Source organism: Centroberyx affinis, unplaced genomic scaffold, assembly GCF_046629955.1.
Source record: "Centroberyx affinis isolate AG114_WGS23_722 - 3 ecotype Tasmania unplaced genomic scaffold, CSIRO-AGI_Caff_v1 ptg001073l_1, whole genome shotgun sequence".
In the NCBI taxonomy this organism is placed as follows: domain Eukaryota; kingdom Metazoa; phylum Chordata; class Actinopteri; order Beryciformes; family Berycidae; genus Centroberyx; species Centroberyx affinis.
This window is the reverse complement of record NW_027279621.1, coordinates 23,434-42,511: the sequence shown is the minus strand read 5'-3', so window position 1 is coordinate 42,511 and position 19,078 is coordinate 23,434. Positions and strand designations below refer to the sequence as shown.

The 19,078-nt window shown below is 40.8% G+C and overlaps 1 pseudogene; it reads left to right on the top strand.

Moving 5' to 3' along the window:
* The window catches only part of LOC139647318 (multiple C2 and transmembrane domain-containing protein 1-like), a 90,273-nt pseudogene that overhangs the window by 48,086 nt on the left and 23,109 nt on the right, over positions 1 to 19,078 (top strand).

The window sequence follows — 19,078 nt, the reverse complement described above, 5'->3', positions numbered from 1 at the left end:
TGTTGTTTCTAATTTGAATGATTATTTGAATCTATTAAATTGCTGGATCTATGAAATTCTCCTGCTCTCATTATCAGTTTGATTGTGGTCATGCTTAAGAGCCAGGAGTATTTAGAGAGCCTCGTAATGTGGCTTGATGACAGGAGGAGAGCAATGCTAGCTGTTGATTAGCAACTTTGACTTGTCCAACCACCTGGAATATAATGGTCAACTGTAGGAAGTCAGGAAGAGTAAATGCATTTCTCCACTAGAGAGGATTCAGCATTGGGAACAGAAGTTGTTGCTTCTATAAATAGAAATATTTCAGTAGATTTGACTAATATAATGCATTGCCTTGATCATTCTGCCGTTTGATCCTCTTTTACCGTTTACTCAATGAATCAAACAAAGCAAACTAAAATCTAAAACTGCTCAGGTATGGTTTTAAGGACTGTGGCTTGGTTTCCAAAGGACAGTGTGAAAAGAAATGAACTGGGCTGAGACTCAGGCTCTGTTCAACCGTGAATCTGTGCCAGCACTGATGCAAATTACTTTCTGTCACATTACCACCTGCTGAAATGGAAAAATAAGATAGTGGTGGTTTATGCAAATAAACCCTTACTTCATCTATTCATCATACTCACAGACCATTTACGGTCATGTTGTGTCCAAGTACAATAAATAAATCACTTTTTTTATGCAAGGAAGGCACTATATGGACTTAGGCACTGCCCTCCAAGTCAGAAGCTGACTTGTAACAGTGTTACACAGTCATCATGTCACAGTGTGTGTATGAGTTGATTTGGCCCAGCCATAGTGATGTTGATTTACATCACACTCATAAACTAACAATCAGTCCCCATTTTAGGACATTGAGAAATTCCTCTAAAGTTTATTGACCCAATCACAGCAAAGCAGGACAGAAGATAAGATTAACTAAAAAGAAGACAAGACGTGAGGAGAGAAAAATGAATGTAGATTTCATGCGGGGGTCTGAAAAAGAGGGGACAAAATGTAGGTTTCATGTAAGGGCCGCAGGTAGTGGTATCTCTGGTAACAAGAGGAGGATTGTCATAACACCCTTGTTAATGAACAGAGCAGGAACAGGATATTGTAATGCAGGAGATGGTGGCAGGCAGCCTGGAAATTACCTGCCACCGGCATGAGAAACGAGGCTCCACACAGTGCCCAGGGCTAAATACAGGCTTCCTCCTCAATAAAGACAGCGCTGGCATGACGAATAATCCTGGATAAGAAATGTATGATGTTCTGGTTGATAACCCGATGGGAATGTTTCTCAAGCAGCGCCGTTTCAGATCAATTTGCTCTAAAATGTGAAGGCAGTGGTCTTTGAACAATGTGAACAATGTGTCACAAAACTCTCCCAAAAGGTCAGTTGCTGCTTGTTTTCAAACAGCGTTCAAGGTTAAACTGTGCAGTCTCGTTACAGATGTTAGAACGAGGATGTGAAATTGAATTGAAGCACCTGTGTCACGGCTGAAATTGCACTGTGAAATTTGAAAGAAAAGGCATAGAAAATAATCACATCTCATTTGTTTTAGTGAAATAAAGACTTAATAATTATGTTAACGCAGCTTTATGTGTGTAGGGCTTTGAGTTTGGACATTTACCCATTTGAACCGGGATCAATCCTGTCCCAATTCAAACTTTCTAAATGTCTCTGATCTCATGCTGCAACATTTACAGAACTAGAGGAAAATAGGAAGTTGACTGAACCCCCACCACAATCTAGCAACATGCTCCGCTGCTCTCATTCACAGAAAAAAAGAACATATATAAACGTAATTATTACATCAGAATGTTTTTGGGAAGGAGAGGGGAGACAAGAAGTCAGTCAGACACACACCCCGGTGGTTGACTCTTCTGTTTTTAATCATTGCTCAGCGGTAATCTTCTCTCGCAGACATCATGGGTAACCCCTGAGGGTGGCAACTAGCACCCATATGTACTGGTAATGAGAAAGTACTTGTCCCTCACATAGCCAAAAACCCCACCAGGATGAGAGAAGAGACAGAGAGGTCCAGGCAGATGGCACATATGAGAAAACAGTATGACTATAGGCAGCAGCATCAATATTAGGGTGAAGTCTGTGTTTTAAACCTCAACCTTTATCCGGCTCACCAATTTCAGCACTGTGGATGATACTGACAGGTCTGTCAAGGGTAGAGTCTGAGACAAATGCCAGCTCAGCCCAGGATCAGTGTATGACTTCAAGTGCTTTTTCATCTGTGATTTGGATGCTGCCAGCAATGTGTTCCTGTAAGGTAAAGAGAGTGCATGAAACCAGAGAGGAGATGGAACATTGTAAGTTGCCAAATGAGCAATTGAGTCTTCCTGCTATTTACTACATTGCCACTCTGAGCTTACTAGATGTTGGCTAAAGTCCACGTTTTTATGAGGTTTGAGGCTGGTGAAAAACTGGAGGCTCAGAGGGAAGATTTTGACCTAAATGCCAAAGCTCAAATTCCCTTTTAGAACAAACACTGGTCGTTAAAATGTCATGGACTCAATTTCAGTTTGCCGCTGCAGTTTTTTATACAAACTCTTAAATTATGGCCGTTGCCACATATGAGGAGACAGAGGTCCAGACCTTGGTAATTTTTCCCCGTAGAAATTGAAAATTTCTACAGCTGTAAGCATAGAAGTAGAAGAGTAGTAGTAGAATATAGTTCCTTTCCTGTGTAGGCTGTGTACAGAAACCTTGTAACATTAGTTGATCATTTAGAAAACTTTCTTCATTTTTTTTTTGGTTTTTAATTTCATAGACCCACGAAAGTGAGGAAGATGAGACATCTCCCACGCGGTAACAGAAGCCTGAGGTGGCTGAACAGCAAAGGGAGGCAATGCTAGTGAAACTACCTTTGTTGAGGAGCTTCACACACAGCAAAAAGAAAGTCATAAATGTTCAACAGATGAGCATCCAAAACTTTATGGCTCGCTTGGCTTCTCGTCAAAGTCAGGTGTGCCCTAGTTGGCATGTAATAGCATCTGTCTGACAAAAAATGTTCAAATGCAAAGTTCCAAACATTTTGATCTCATGTTGAAAAATGTATGCATTTTTGAAGGTTTACGTTTCATACTGTTGGAAGCTCCTGCATGAACTTTTGGATATCATTAAGTGTTGTGGCATTTCACTAATCTGTTGAATTAAACATCACTTTTGGGCTGAAGTCGATTTCCCACTGCAGCGCACTGATCAGGATGTAGCAACTGTAGACACCTTTAAACTTTTAGATGTTATAGGCTTCCCCCGTGGTTTGTTTGGGTCTAGCCTTTTGTATTAGCCACTTGGGCTATGTGTTTGTATTCATCAATGTAGAATAAATAACATACACAAGTTTCCATGTTTTTAATGCATATTTTACTAATCAGAATATTTCAGTCTCCTGATGATCTCCATTTCAGATGTTAATATAGTCGACATTTGAATAAGCGTTGGGATCTTGGGACCTCTCTCAAAATATTGGTTTGGCTCCAGCTTTGTCTTCAGTGAATAAGGATATTGTGATTAGAATTCATTATCTCAACATAGAACTTGCTCTTCTTCTGTTATTCTATGTTTCAGACTGTACCAACTTGTGGTGATTCTCTGATCACAAGGTGGCTTGGCGTGTGTGTCTTATGTAATTTGTGTTGTATCGGCCTAACTTTAATTGTGTTGCAGAGGAGTGAGTGGAAGTGGGGCTGTTAGACTAAGTGGGTATTATGTATTCAAATCATGTCTGTAATCTGAACTAAAGTTTAGTCCCGTATATCCAACGGATCTGGCTCTTGCCGGTGTGGAATATCTTATTGAATATTTAGTCTCATCTCTTTCTGAGAGAAGCGTGATACTCTATCATCTATATTATTTATTCATGAGGGATCAGCTCCACTCTCTCTGATTCATAACCTCTACCGTAAAAACGCGCCCACACACACAAGCATGCAGGAGAACACATGCTCAAACACACACTCACTTGTATACATACACACACACACACACACACACACACACACACACACACACACACACACACACACACACACACACACACACATGCAAACAGCTCCCCAGAGATGATGGTAGGAAGCAAGATTGTTGTCATAAGTTGAAATGCAATTTTGAACCCTGTCAGTTTGTCCAATCAAAGTAGTATGTACTTAATGGAAAAGGAAATTGGTATTGATTGACATTTGAGTGCAGCAGGGATTCAGTCAGGAGGGTTTTTAAGGAAGTGCTGAAAGCTTCCATCCAAATATCCAGAACACTTTCAGATGTGGCTCTCCAGGGATTACATGTTTATTTAATGCAAATATAAGTGCTTTGAATCTCACTGGGTTTGTGCCGTATGCAACTGTACTGAACGTCTTTCCAGCAGGTTTCCTGTATTTACACTGTACTGCTGGATGTAATGGTGCTTATTTGTACACACCCACACACACACACCTACACACACACACAGAGAGAGCATGCAGACATACTTTCATCCATGGACAGAGATGTCGATTCATGTAAGTTCAGACCATGGCTTATATTTTTTAGTTTAGGGTTGAATTGTTCTTAATAGCTGAAGCTTGAATGGTGGCTAAAGGAGAATATCATAGAGTTTTTAGTCTACAAAACTGTATTACTGCTCAGAAACCTTAAATTCCATCCTTGAATGGGGTTATGCATGTGCTTATATGTGTATTGTATGTGTCCATGTGTGCAGACACTGATGTATTACAAAAGAGACTATTAATAAGTGTAATAAGAGTTAATAAGTGTAACAAGAACATGCACGCTGTCCGCGTGTAGGTCCTCCTGATGAATGCCAGAACATTCATTGCAATAGTCAGAGGAGCCAGTGTGGCACCGGAGAGAGAGAGTAAAGTGGGTCGTGCTACCTAATGTTTTGTAGTTAATCGTCAGTTTCAAGACAGCATGTAAGAGAGAGCAGGTGGAGTGGGATGGATGCTTGACCTTGGCTTCCCTTCTCTGTCTGTCTTTCTCTCTTCTCCTCCTATTTTCTCCCTCTCTCTCATTGTTATTGTGAGTAGTGTGTGTGTGTGTGTGTGTGTGTGTGTGTGTGTGTGTGTGTGTGTGAAGTATATCTCTCTCCAGTGAGGCCTCAGTGCACAGCAGTGAAGGCTGTGGTGTACTGGGCTCAGAGGACAGGAGGGAGAGAAATTGCCGCGTATTCATCTGTCCCAAATGATTCACTGCAGCTGTACCGGGGGGGCAACATTCATTGAATAAAATGACTCAGAAATGGCTGGTTGTGTGTGTGTGTGAGTGTGTGTGAGAGAAATATAGAATGTGTGTGTGTCATTGGATTTATTGGAGATTTTTTTGTTAATCTATTGGCAGAAAATTGATTCAAAACTACACCATTCAGGGTGGTGCTATCCATATTTTACTGGTTATGAATGGAATACTGTATTAACTTATGGTCAATTGATGAAGAGGACTCTTAGTTGCATTTTGATAAAACTGTCTTTTTCCTCTCGTCGTTAGCCTATATGGTTTATGCACATTAGCTGTAGTGTGCCAGTGTCTCATGCAGGTGCGTAGGTTTTTCAATTAGACACGCAGTAAGGATAGAAAAGACCTACACACTGCTGTCCAAAAAAGAGAAAGGATTCTCTATCAAGTTGAGGCGTGCATGTAACTTTTTACATTGTTATGCTCACATGTGATACATAGTACAAAAGGTGCCAAACAGTGGAAAAGGTGCTGTGCTGTACAAGTTGACAAGAATCAGTCTGTGCCACACACTTTTCAAACCCCAGACGAGTCTCATTTCCCATTAGTTCCCTTCAATTATTCAATCAACTGGGCAAGTGCACCATTCACAATCAACTGACAAAAGAGACAATATTATACATCAAAAACAGAGAAAAGATTCACAATCCATTGTAAGGATAAAAGATTTCATAATCCTCATCAAACAGTTTGTATATAAATTGTATTCAAAGACAAGAGTGTATATGGGACCAAATCATTTGCTTGTTCACATTTCTTTAACATATAAAGTCTACACATCATAAGAAACATTGTAACATTAGTTGGTCATTTGAGGTTGGAGGGTTCTTAAATATCTACATTTATATTTATCTACAAAACACATTTGGTGCTGTATTTTGAATCCACAATCCTGTCTGCGTAAACATTTTATGGTTCAAATGTCACCATTGTTCATGAACACAGACATACACTGAAGGCGTAGTTATGAGCTCAGCAGGACAGAGTCAACATAATCTTCTTACTTTGACTGTAAAAGCCACTTCCAGTGCTTGTTTTCTCTTTCTGTTTGAATGTAATCCTCAAGGCAGTTCCAAAATTAACAGGCTCTGATGTCAAATTCTTTATGCTCTAATCTTGGTCAAACAGAAATGTCACTGAGATTTTAAATGGGAAGGGTTGAGTGTGTGTCACTAGGATTATAAAACGGGTTCCAGTGTTCATGACACAACCTACTAGAAACCTGCTGCTAGCACTGATGAGACCACCACCCTCCTCACCCTGAGGCGCATGTGCCACTTTCATTGGTCATGAATTCGGACATAGACATAAAGAGTCAACACATGGATAACTGTTCAGCAAGAACAAGTCAACATAGTCTTTTTACATCCCCCGCACTGTGAAATCTACTTGCTTGCTTAGTCTTCCCGGTAACATAGGCTGAACACACGTAAGTGGGCAGTCTGTTTGCCTATTTTCTCTTTTCAGTTGTTTTAGCAAAGACTCAATTTGATCCTATCTGGTGTACCCTGGCTCGCTCAAACAGCCTGTGCTATCTGCAAATCCATTTCAAATCCTCTGCAGTCCTTATTATGTGGATGTGTGTGTGTGTGTGTGTGTGTGTGTGTGTGTGTGTGTGTGTCTGTGTCTGTGTCTGTGTGTGTCTTTGCATGAGTGTGACTGTGTGTCTCTATCTGTTAGCGGCACATTGCACAATAGATACTGACATTCTGAAAATGCCAAGGACTGAACACTGTACATGTGCTATAGAGCTGAAAAAACATGTCTACTGGCATTTTCTGTGGGCACAGTATGTCTGGGGATTTCTACATCTTTCTTAATCACTGTGTGTATGCTCATGATGTGACTGCACAACCCAGATAATGTGGTTTAATATGAGTGTGTCGCCGTGTGTGTGTGTGTGTGTGTGTGTGTGTGTGTGTGTGTGTGTGTATGTAGTCCCTTAGGGAAAAAGGATTGAAGTTACATGGTCAGACCCCCACAAGTGCTGTTCAAGTAAAACACACTTGCATCCACAGACACACACACACACACACACGCACGCACGCATACACACACACACACACACACACACACACACACACACACACACACACACACACACACACACACACACACAGAGTTCAATTACAGTGACTTACATGCACCATTGACCCCAGGTTTATCGTATCCAATCACAGAGCCTTAACTGTCTGTCTCTGAATGTTCACATTAGATTGCTCCGGATTTCTGCTGAACCAGCTGCACCTGTTACCTAACAGATTACGTTGAGAATTTTAGTTTTTCTTTTTCCCCAAAAAATGGCAAGCAGTCTATTCTAGTTCTTTGATTCACTTCTTTGACAGCAGGTACTGTAAAGCTGAAACTGTTTTAGGTTGACTTGTTCATGGGGATGTGACAGTTGAAAGCCTCACGCTGCGCCACATTTCTGGCCCAACTGCTGTTGTTTTGAATTTGAAAACAGGTCTGTGCTGTCTGCAACAAAGACTCTAGAGTTACTTTTCAAGTTATGTTTTTTATGTTTGTTTTTTTATCTCCCATCTCCCAGTGTGGAGTTCCAAGCAATTTCCTCCATCTCTGACTGTGTCACCGTTTATTTTAAGTTTAAATTAAATCCATAACATAATACAAGTGATGCCATTGCCATCTTGTTGTTTCCGTATAGTTGAGACGTCAAAAAGAAAAAAAACATAGCTAGCAAGCTAATGTTAGCACCCAGTAACTCTTTTTGTCTCCTTTGTGCAACCAATTTTGCAAATGCCAATTGGTATCTACCTTTATGCAGTAAAAAAAAGAATACACAAAACTCTTCAAAGACAGTGTGGGAAAATAGCCTATATGCATGCGTCACAACATGCGACCAGCTTTTATCAGCCATAATTGGCCAGTTAGCATTATAGTGGTTTAAGACAGGTGGGTTTTAATGGTCATGCATTTGTTTCTCAAAAATAACGAAAAACAGACGGGTGATAATAGAGGCCAAGACAAATATGTCATCATCGGCTATTTATTGTCATAATATAGGAAATGTTATGACAGCTTCTTTAGGAAGAGGCAGAAAAGTGTGAATTTCAACGTTGGTGTTAATAGAGAGTCTCCTCAAGAGTCTGCCTTCTTTTTTCCGGTCATATCCTTCCCCTCTGTTTCTAGCTATTCTGAGATCTCGCCCCTGCTCTGTTCCCCTCCTGTGGGAGCTGCTCTTATGCTAGTCCCGGTAGTCGGTTAGTATCCTCCCAGTGGCACTCCCACTAGCATTTTTCTGTTCTTCTTTAGCTATACTTAGCCACATCTCAGAGTAAGATAGCTAGGGAGATATGGCAGGAGAGCCCACGCCGGGTTGTCTAATGGGGAGGAGAAGAACCAGGGCAGGAGAGAAGGAAGACAGAGAAAGATTGAGAGCTAGAAAGAGAGCTGTAGAGTGGACCTCTTACAGACCTCAAAGCATAGCCTGGCTTATCATGTGGCTTGCTAATGGGCTTCTTACTCCAGTAGGAACCAGAGACAGACCCACTGGGAGCGTCCTGCCGAAGCAGAGTACAGCACTGACCTCAGGGCTACAGCGTGGCATGCAAAGCCACACTGTGATGACCCTCTGAGACGTTTCCAAAGGATTGCATGATTACTATAATTAGTTTTCACTGTACGCATGCAATATCTATGTAAAATACGAGTGTTCATTTTTCAAGGCATGGCTAATTTCTTTAAATTTCTAACCCTATGAAGGTTTTATGTGGTGTGATTTGTTGAGAGAATAATGTGAGTTCTATGATCGCAAACTGCTATACATCCATTTTGGAAGCAAACTCAACCAAAAAGTCATTGCTTGAAGTTTGGTCCACTCTGCAAAAGTGTTAGCATTTTGTTAACTAAAACGTTATTGGCCCGTCTTGAAAAATGGAATTTTTTGTTTTCAATTAATTTTTTTTTTTCTTTTTTTTTGGACAATTTTCAGATGGCAGATATCTCACTTTGGAAACAGATACAGGACAGCAGCATCGTAGGGTCTGCTAGTGCTGAGCCTTTTACTGGTCGCCCTAAGCAGTCTAACCATGTGGTCATTTCTTTCTATGACTCTTACGCAGTTCCTGTATAGGACATCAAACTTGGCGACCAGAGATTTAAAGAACACAGATGTGACTTACTACTACATACTGTATGTCTCCTTTCCAAATTGCCATGCCTTTGTCTTTTTATTCTTTGCCCTTACACAAGGCATTGATACTGTGCTTTGTCCTGTAGTAATTTGGAGTGTACAGGTGTACCCGGTTAAAGGATATTTCCGGTTATTTTCAACCTGGGCCGTATTTTCCAAATTTTTGCCCTCATGACGATTGATTGTTCGACATGAAAGGACGTGTTTTAATCGCTTTTTGGGTTCAACTGTAGGAGCATGCTTTGGCCCCTTGAGTGCGAATTGGAGAGCAGTGCTCCTGGCAAACTGGAGGTACATACCTATAGTAGAGAAGACAATCAATCATCATGATGGCAAAAGCTATTGTAGGACAATAAGGCAGAGGTTGAAAACATCTGGAATTGTCCTTTAACTTACATAACTTCCTCTTTCTACAGGGCATCAACATAGTGGGGCCCAGTAATGCAGAGCCCCCTCCTCGTCCTCCTAGTCCAGCCATGTACCAGCTGGATGTCATCCTGAAGAAAGGGAACAACCTGGCCATCAGAGATAGGACAGGTAGGAGCTCGGCTTGTTCTGTCTCTCTGTCACCTCAGCATCATTCAGGTTTATATACATAGTATACAGAGTGGACTTAATCACACTGTAAGTCTTTTTACTTCCCATAGGCAATATACTAGGAGGCCCTCAGCTGAAGAACATAAATTCGAGACAAAGCAGCTTTTTTTTTCCTGATCATACAGTATTGTTTAGTATTGTGTGCATCCTTTAATGGCACACAGCATTCTCTTTTGTATGATTTATATTTTCTTAAGGATTTTACAATACACAAAGCAGTGAAGCATATGTAGATTCAAACAGACTAACTTAAAAGGCATAAACTCAATCACACATCAGGGGTGGCAGCTAATAAAGTAGTGTGGAAAAGGTTTGGGGTCAAGGAAGGGGATTTGAGGTTTTACTACTATCTAGTCCCTCAGTGTATTCTCTCCCTTTTCGGGAGGTTGTCTACTGTATGCACCGATGTAAAAAACATTGCCTCATATGCAGCTTCTCTGCTAAACAGGATGTGCCACTCCCCCAGAGAGTGTGACTGTGACTTCCAATGCAGGACAAATAGCCTTCTGCCCACTGTGATAGTTGCTTGAATCCAGCCTGTATATATGCAGGGGATCTTGTCTAATACAGTGGAAAGGTCAGTCAACGAAAACGAGCAAGGGCAGAGCCATTCTCCTAAACTTTCCTTTCACAGATATTGGTGGGGATAGTGATGGATGCCGTGGTCTCATTAGTGGTTACAGGAGCCACCCTGACGACAGATGTGAATATGCTACCTTACTCCTTCCCTGACTACCTGTCCCTCTGGATAATGAGCAGTAAGGTGCAGAGCTCACCTCACCTGTCCTTGGCCCATGAAAACGGCTCATTATATAGGACAGGGAGAGAGAGACAGACAGAGAGAGATAGAGAGAGGGAGAGAGAGAGAGAGAGAGAATAAGACAGATAGAGGGAGATGACGAATCAACAGTGGCTTTTTTTGGATTAGATGAGCAATTCTTTCTCAATAAGAATTGACATTGCAACATTAATTCTGTTGTTGCACAGTGGTCAGAAAGAGTTAATAGGAGGAGTTGGCTTCTTTTGGAATTTGAAAAACTTATTCATATAACAAATATTCATATATACAGTTGTTTATGCAGCGTTGTGAAATGTAGATAGGGATTTCAACATGGACATCCACTAGTTGCTGCTGTAGTGCAGCATCGGAGGAGGGATAAAGAAGACAGACATGAGAGATTGGAGGGATTTTCCATTAACCAATGGGATTTCAATCTCTTCCACAAGTCTGGGCTTCCTTAGCCATGCTTCCAGGTATGTAGATGGGAGAAGGTCTGGCTGTCAAAGAGCAGTTAGGCTGGGCAAAGCAACTCAGTCCCGCTCTCTATTGATCCACTAAAAGCCCTGACATGAATTATAAATGACACAAATACTTTTCAGTTTTGCTGGCAAAACAATTTCAGAAGCACCGTCTTTTCAGGAATACCACTGCAATATGAAATGCCAGAGACTCAAACATGTCCAGTGACCTGGAAGTGAGACTACAGCATTGAAACAAATGATAACCGCTAACTGTTGTGGCCTTAAACCCAGACATCTCCCAGAATTTTTTTCTTAGCAAGTTGGGAAAGCCTCTGAAACAACATTTAGCCCTTGGGACACTAAAACTCTCCACTAAAACCTATACTAATAAATAGATTTTTGGTGGTATACCAGCTCCTTAAAGCAGGGGTAAGGCAGGTTTCACTGCAGCTGTTGAATAAAATACTCCCATACCACAGTGGAGTAACTTCTCTGGTCATCCATTTGAAATTTAAAATATTTAAATACTAAATACTACTACTTCTATTACAAACTACTAACAATAATAGTAATGTAACACACACACACACACACACACACATATACAAGGACAGACACAGACACACTTGCATACACCCTCATACACTTTGTTATGCCTCTGTATTTGTGCATATGCATGGTTGTATGTATATCTATGTGTGTGTGGGTGACTTTGTAGGTGAAAGTGAATTTAGGCGGGTGTGATTTCTCATCAGCCACCTTGCCGACACCTGACAACAGGAACCTGATGTCTAGTCTGCCACAGTCCTCTCTCCCAGTAACATTGTTAGTGTTAATTTAAGTGATACAATCAACACTGCTGGTGTTTATGTGAGTCCAATTAACACTTATTAACACTGAAAACTTTGCTGTGCTGATCCTGCATTTGTCTGCATGTGGAGCTCAGCAGGTTGGTTGATCTGTAGAGCAGAGCAGAGACGCCTCCCACAGAGAGTTTCCCTCAGCCACAGAAGACAAGGCACTGCTGTCTGGCACTGAAGGAGACATCACTCACTCACTAGCCTGGTTTAAAACTCACATGGGCCATCTGGGGACTTTTGGGATGTAACTACATTAATTCGGTAGTGCCTGTAGCGTTTCAAAGTTATTGACTCAGATATTTTTACAGTCTGTCAACAGAGGCAGCCAATGGCTTACATCGTGACAGGATAACTAAAATATACATTGGGTATGTCCTGATGAAATTGATGTTCAGATTTAGTTCACCGTTTATGGAACAATGGGCCTCATGCAGGAAGCGATATATGAACAGATTTTCTCTTATTTTTGTTCGTATCCACGATTTGTTCTTATTTTGTACGCATTGATTTCTAGGATTCACCAATGTTTTCTTATTTTTGCTCTTCTCTTAGGTAAGAGAAAATTTTCCGAGTGGTTGAGAGCACTCTTACCAAGATAAGAAAAAAACATATTTTTTTCACAGTCCACAAATTGTTTGATTTAAAACATAAGTTTAAAACATAAGTTTTAAATTTGAGGAGCATAAAAAAACACATGAATATCATATAATCAAATTTAGATTATTATATGTTTTAGAGTAATTATAATGATTGGATTATTAAATTTGTGGGCTAAAGAAATACTGTTGGTCTATTGATCCCAATTAAGACTATAAAAACCCTTGGATGATATTGCGTGCGTTCAGCTTCTGAATGGCTTACATACTGCTCTTAGATGCTTTGGCCATCCAGGCCTTACGCAGAGAACGTGTTTTTAGAGATCGCACAGATCTATTTGATGAGACGGATGAACGGCTGCTGAGCCGTTTCAGATTGCCAAGAGCACCTCTCCAATTCTTGGCCATGTGCCAGAGTATTTGCACACAGCACAACACCTGCCCTTATATGGTGTTTAGGGGGCGTTACCTATGCTAATAAACAATCGGCCACGCACCTCCAATTTATGATCGAGTGGGATTCATCATTCAGCACACCTGGGTAAGAGCAGATTTGGATGGTTAAGAACGTATGGTGCATCTGGAGTTGACGTCTCTTATTTTTTCTCTTAACAGAAAATTAAGAGAAAATATAAGAGAAACTTAAGAGAATGTTGCTGCATGAGGCCCAATGTATGGTTTGTGTAGGAACAATGACTGTCTACCCTGATAATATGGTTTTTCCACCTAGCCCTGCCTTTCCATGCGTATTCATGTATGTCTGGTTCCTCATGATATTATATAAGTCAGACATTCAATGTGATAAATAAGAAGGACTTTCAGCAGGAATTTTAGCTGTGTGACTCAGTGTGACTCCAGATGTACACTTTGAATCACTCCTTTTCCTTCCCTTGTTTTTTGTTCCAGCCCAGTAAATTCTACCTGTCAAATTTTGAGTTTCGACTTATCTTATATGTGGAGTGACCCTGTTGTGCCCCCAGTGTCCTAACCCCTGTCTTAGCTGTCATACATGCTGAGCTACCAATGGCAAGCTCTGCTGAGGTACGGTGACCTCAGATGAAAACACACTGCCCTCTGTCTGCACCTCCAGTTCCCTGTGGGCCAGGTGCCACAAGGTGAAGCTTGGCTGTGGTCAAAGACCTGACGTGACATCCTCTCTTCCTCTCTTGCAATACCTGTGTGTGTGTGTGTGTATGTGTGTGTGTGTGTGACAGAGAGAGAGAGAGAGAGAGAGAAAGAGAGCTTCTTGAGGTCTAGTGTTGACTTGATCAGGTTGTAAGGTATGCCCTCATTGTGAGACACATTTCAAACTAGAAGGAACTCAGTACAGTGCAAACCTCCGCCAAACGCGGAACAGTTCTCCAACTCGCAAAGCTGCAGACTGTAACAGTTTATTTTTTTATCTTTTGTCTTCAGGGTTTGATTTTAGGACGAAATAGCACGTGAATGCAACGCTGTTTAGATGCCGACTTGGAAGTCCCAGATGTCATGAAATGCATATAAACGCAGAATAATAGTTATGGCAAAAAAACGAAAGTCATCTCGTTGTGGAAATCCCAGATCCAGATCACCACCAAAATCTACTCAACTGATCCCTGGGCCAAGGTCTGTCTGTCCATAAAATTTCAGCCAAATCCGTATGTAAGTTTTTGAGATATCTTGTTAACAAAGAGACAAACAGACAGACAGGTGAAAAAATAGCCTCCTCTCAACTTGGTTGGTGGAGGCAATAAAAAGACAGCCTCAAAAAAGGAATGGCATTTATTGTGTGCGTGTGTGTGTGTGTGTGTGTGTCTGTCTGTCTGTCTGTCTGTCTGTCTGTCTGCGTCTTTGTGTGTGTGAATGCCCAGCTATTCAGTGGAAGTGACAGACACTGTCAGTGGGGCAGTCACCGTCTGTTAAGCACAGTCTGTCTACAGTAGTGAGAGATAGACGGTGTGTTCACCTGGATCCCAATAGCTTTGACTCAGATTAGATTACCAGCACTCACTGTTGCTGCGCTCAGTTTGCAGAGCACAGTGGTAGATAAAGTTGTTCTGTCCCACTTCTGTTGTAGGAGTGTTTCTGGATTCAGTGCATGAAGTGTTCCAAGCATATAATGATGTAAATGATATGTAATAAGGTTTATAATGATGTACAAAGACGATAAACGATAAAAGATTAATTTTTCAATGTTAAATGTGAGTGTAATAGGTCTTTCTGTGCCATGTATATGTGCGCAGGCATGTGTCTGTGTTTTACGCATCTCCGCATAATTGTCTTGTGCAAAGCATGCATGTAGTACATTTAGCGATGTGTTTGTTTGACCCCTCTACCTTTTTAAACGCATCTAGTATTTCAGGCTGCTTGTGAAGCTGTTGGAGGCACGGCACTTTTCATTTGTAGGCTGATATCCATTCCTCTCAGGCTCAAACTGAGTGGAGTGGATATCTGAAGCACATTTATACCACTTTTACCAGAACTGTTCAAATTGCCCTACAATCCTTGGTGGAATGGGTTTGCATAATACTATAATAATAATGCAATGCTATAACAATTATGCAAATAGACCAGGTGTATGGTGTGACACTGTGTTTACTGTGTTGTTTTTCAGGCAGGCTGGAGGGTTTTTTTGGATGCAGAATATAACTTATTGGAGTTTTTTTTTTTTTAAAGTGGTTCTAATCCTTAACATGTACTTTCAAGCAGACAGAAATCAGCATTTGTCTGATCTGCAACTTATTTTTTATCTGCTCAATCATCATTTGTCTCCCACGCCATTGTCATTTTATCAGTTATAATAGGTTGCTGTCTGATCAGCTACATTTTTCTTTTTGCGCTGCTTCTCATGTCATTGTGCTGCAAATATATCTCCCTCACAGATGGGTTACTTGTCAGAATGTCGATGATACAGATCAACCATCGATCACTATCAACAGACTCTGAATAGGAGCGGAGATCCAATTTTGTGAAGATGAAAATGTGATCTATTTGCAGCATATGTTGTGTCAAGCAGTTTTGAGTTTCAGCCCGTGTGCTACCATCAGTACAGGATCTCATTTATTTATTCATGTATCAAATTGAAGTTGTGTTTTTTCTATTCAAACTGCACTGGTATTTTCAGGAAAGGACATTTACTGATGGGAAAGAAACTGAAGAAAGCTCTGAAATGAAGTGAACTGCACTCTATATTAATAAATTGACACTAGATCCATATGTAAAACACATAAGCATCGAAGAAACTCTTAAACTCTGCTTCTCATGTTTCTAGTGTGCATGTTTGTAGGCATGTGTGTGTTTTTAATTAATTCTTGTGTCTTCAACAACATATATACTTATACTGTTCCCATCAACCATCGATTGTTTCTTGTGGTCCTTTTACATTTATATCCCATCATCACTTCATCATCAAATCCCTCTTTACTATCTCCCCTCCTCTGCCCTCCCTTCCCTTTATCCTCCATTACCTGTCTGCTGTTATTTCTCATCAGCTCCCTTCATGCTTTATTTGACTCCTCCCTCCATACCTCTTTTCTAGCCCTCTATTTTTCCTTCCCTGTTCCCCATCCCTCCATTAATCCCCAGCTTTGTTGTTCAGCCACATAAATACTCTAGTTACAAATTTGAAACTGGTACAGCTGTCCAAATGTCAGGTTATGGGATTTTGTATTGTCACATCTGTTGTGAATTACCAGATCACTCAAGTGGATGACAAATTCACTAACACTGGATACATTAGTGGCCTAACTAGGCCACCGTGCCTGTGCCAGTTAATGACCATTTCAGAAAACAGATTACCACAATTTTCTCACAACTGATTTTAGGGAAGCTCCAAATCATGCATTTCTGTGGAACTTCTGTGGTAATATAATTTTATGAATTGCTAGATTAAATTCAGATGTAATTTGGGTCTGAACTTGTGTGTAATGATTATCTGGTCATGACCGACTAGAGCCTGACTCAACTGTACACATCCCTGCCAGAGACTAATTCAACCCTCTGAGAGTAATGACTAACGAGAAGGCTATAATCTCTATAATTTGCGTGTTTGTCTGTGTGTGTGTGTGTGTGTGTGTGTGTGTGTGTGTGTGTTTGCACATGTGTTTGTGTTTATGGTCATGTATTTTGTTTTTTTTTATGGTCATGTATCTGTCTATATAGACTAATATTAGTGTAGAGGCTCTCAATCCTCAAAGTAATAACCAGGACCTATGAGTCTGCAGCTAGGCTAATTATGTAGCACAAGCTGCACAACAAATTCTTAGCACATTTGGAGAGCCAGAGCTTGACACCACTGTCAACAAGTCCTCTGATTGTTTTGTTTCAAGGCTCCTCCATTGCTTTCTCTCCTCCCACATTATCCTCCCACATGCTGCGTTGCTCTCTGTGTTATTTTTGTTCTGCTCTATTCAGCTTAGCCGTATCCAGCAAGGAATCTCACTGTGAAGGTATCCCACTCTTTTTATTTAAATTGCAGCTAAAGTGCATGCGTGTTGCACAGTAGTGAAGGTTCAATTGCGGCAAAGGCCAGTGAAAGACGAGATAATAGACTCCTCAGCGTGAAGCACAAACACACTTTCTGTGTATACACATGGGATTGTTTGTGAGTAATCGTAATGAGGTGGTGTCTCGCTCTCTGTGAACTTCCTCTGATGGAGTTTCTTGTCTTTGCGCCCTTAACCTATACATCCTCTTCAGCAGATTGCACTCTGGGTAATGGGAAATCCCAGAGCTGCGACCATCCATCAGTCCTGCCACTGCACATACACGCACAGGCACACGCACACACACACATCTATGCAGACACACACACAACACCTACAATCTGAGGGTGAGGCTGCTCCAGGCTGGCAGCTAGAGCATGACTGAAGGTTTTACGACTCAGCCAGGGCCGGCTTTACTACACTTTTCTCCTCTACTATTCTCACATCTCATGATAAGCATCAGCGAGCCTCCTCCACTGTGTGGTTCTTAATAACAGCCTTTTTGACAGGCAATGCGCTGGCCAGCTCTGTATGAGTCCTCTTCCACTGTATATCAGGGAAGCAGTGAGCACCAAGGTGAAGGAATAGTTCAGTCGGCAATGAGATTTATATTGAGACCTACTTTCTGTTCGGTCAGTAGGAGCTCTTTCAGGCTGAATTCACAGAAATAAGATATGACGGACTGAAATTGCTGTGGTGTGTGGTTTATTGTGCTGCAAAATGTTGTGGAACCAGAGTTTAGATGTTCCGGGAAAGACCAAAATTAGATGATGGTTTCACTTTTATTATTGTAGAGTCAAACTGAATCTTCTGGATCTACCTGAACCATCACCAACATTAGAACAATACTGCAGTGCAGTGTATCTGATAGATCCCATGGTTTCCCTGCTAGAAAACAGATTTGTGTAGTACAGTATGTGACAGGCAGAGATTCTGCTATGCAGTATACGGGTGACTGACTGATAGGAAAAATCTGTGTCACCGCTGCTATTCAGCATTATTCCTCATCATGTTAAATATGATTAAAGTAACAAGTTAAAGTCGAGTAACAGTGAATGATTACAATGCAAATCACGTCCTTAAGTTGCTCAGCCCTTCCACATGAGAATACTGTACAAGCAAACTGATGTATTGCTGATTTTTCTTCAATATACCCTATTCTTTGCTGTTGCAATGACTGAATTTTCCCTCAGGGGTCAAAAGAGTTCATCTTATCTCATACTGTTTGAAAGTTGAATGTGTGAATAATAACCAGGTTCTTTGGTGGACTGAAAGAGCACTGATTTCATAATGATGTCATGCATTATTGATGACTTTCCAATGCTATCAGCAGGTGATTGTCATCCATATTCATTGTATTTTCAGATTCATAATGTTATCTACAAGTGTTGGATCTGCTTTACTCCAGTTGTTCACACTTCAGTTGATTGAATGTCACCATTAAGGAATCACGTTTGTTCTTTGTTCTGACATGATTAGTTACATTTGCATAGACACGATCCTGGTATTTTTCATACAGAGCAACTTTAAAGACTGTGAAAATATTTGTGTTTTTGAGTGTTACTGACATAAGAGGCTAATTTTGCAGGACCAAGCTTGCCACATTAGCTGAACATCCAATCTTTTTTTCTTGTGAGCTATAACACTTATTTTTAGTATGCGATACCAGGCCGTCCTCAGTGGTAATTAATTACCTGCTCATAATTTATCAATTAATAATTCAGGATCGTTTGTCTGCCCCCTCCTGGCACAGAGAGCTATTGATCATGAATATCTAATGAATATGTACTAATTTATAATGAAAATGGATAAGCCGATGAATTAATTGGTCTATACATTAGCATAAAGACATATGACAATAAAGAGCTTTTTATTTTATTAATTTGTAACTAATCACGGCCGTCGGTCACCATTCTCTTGTACGACCCTGCAGTGAGTAA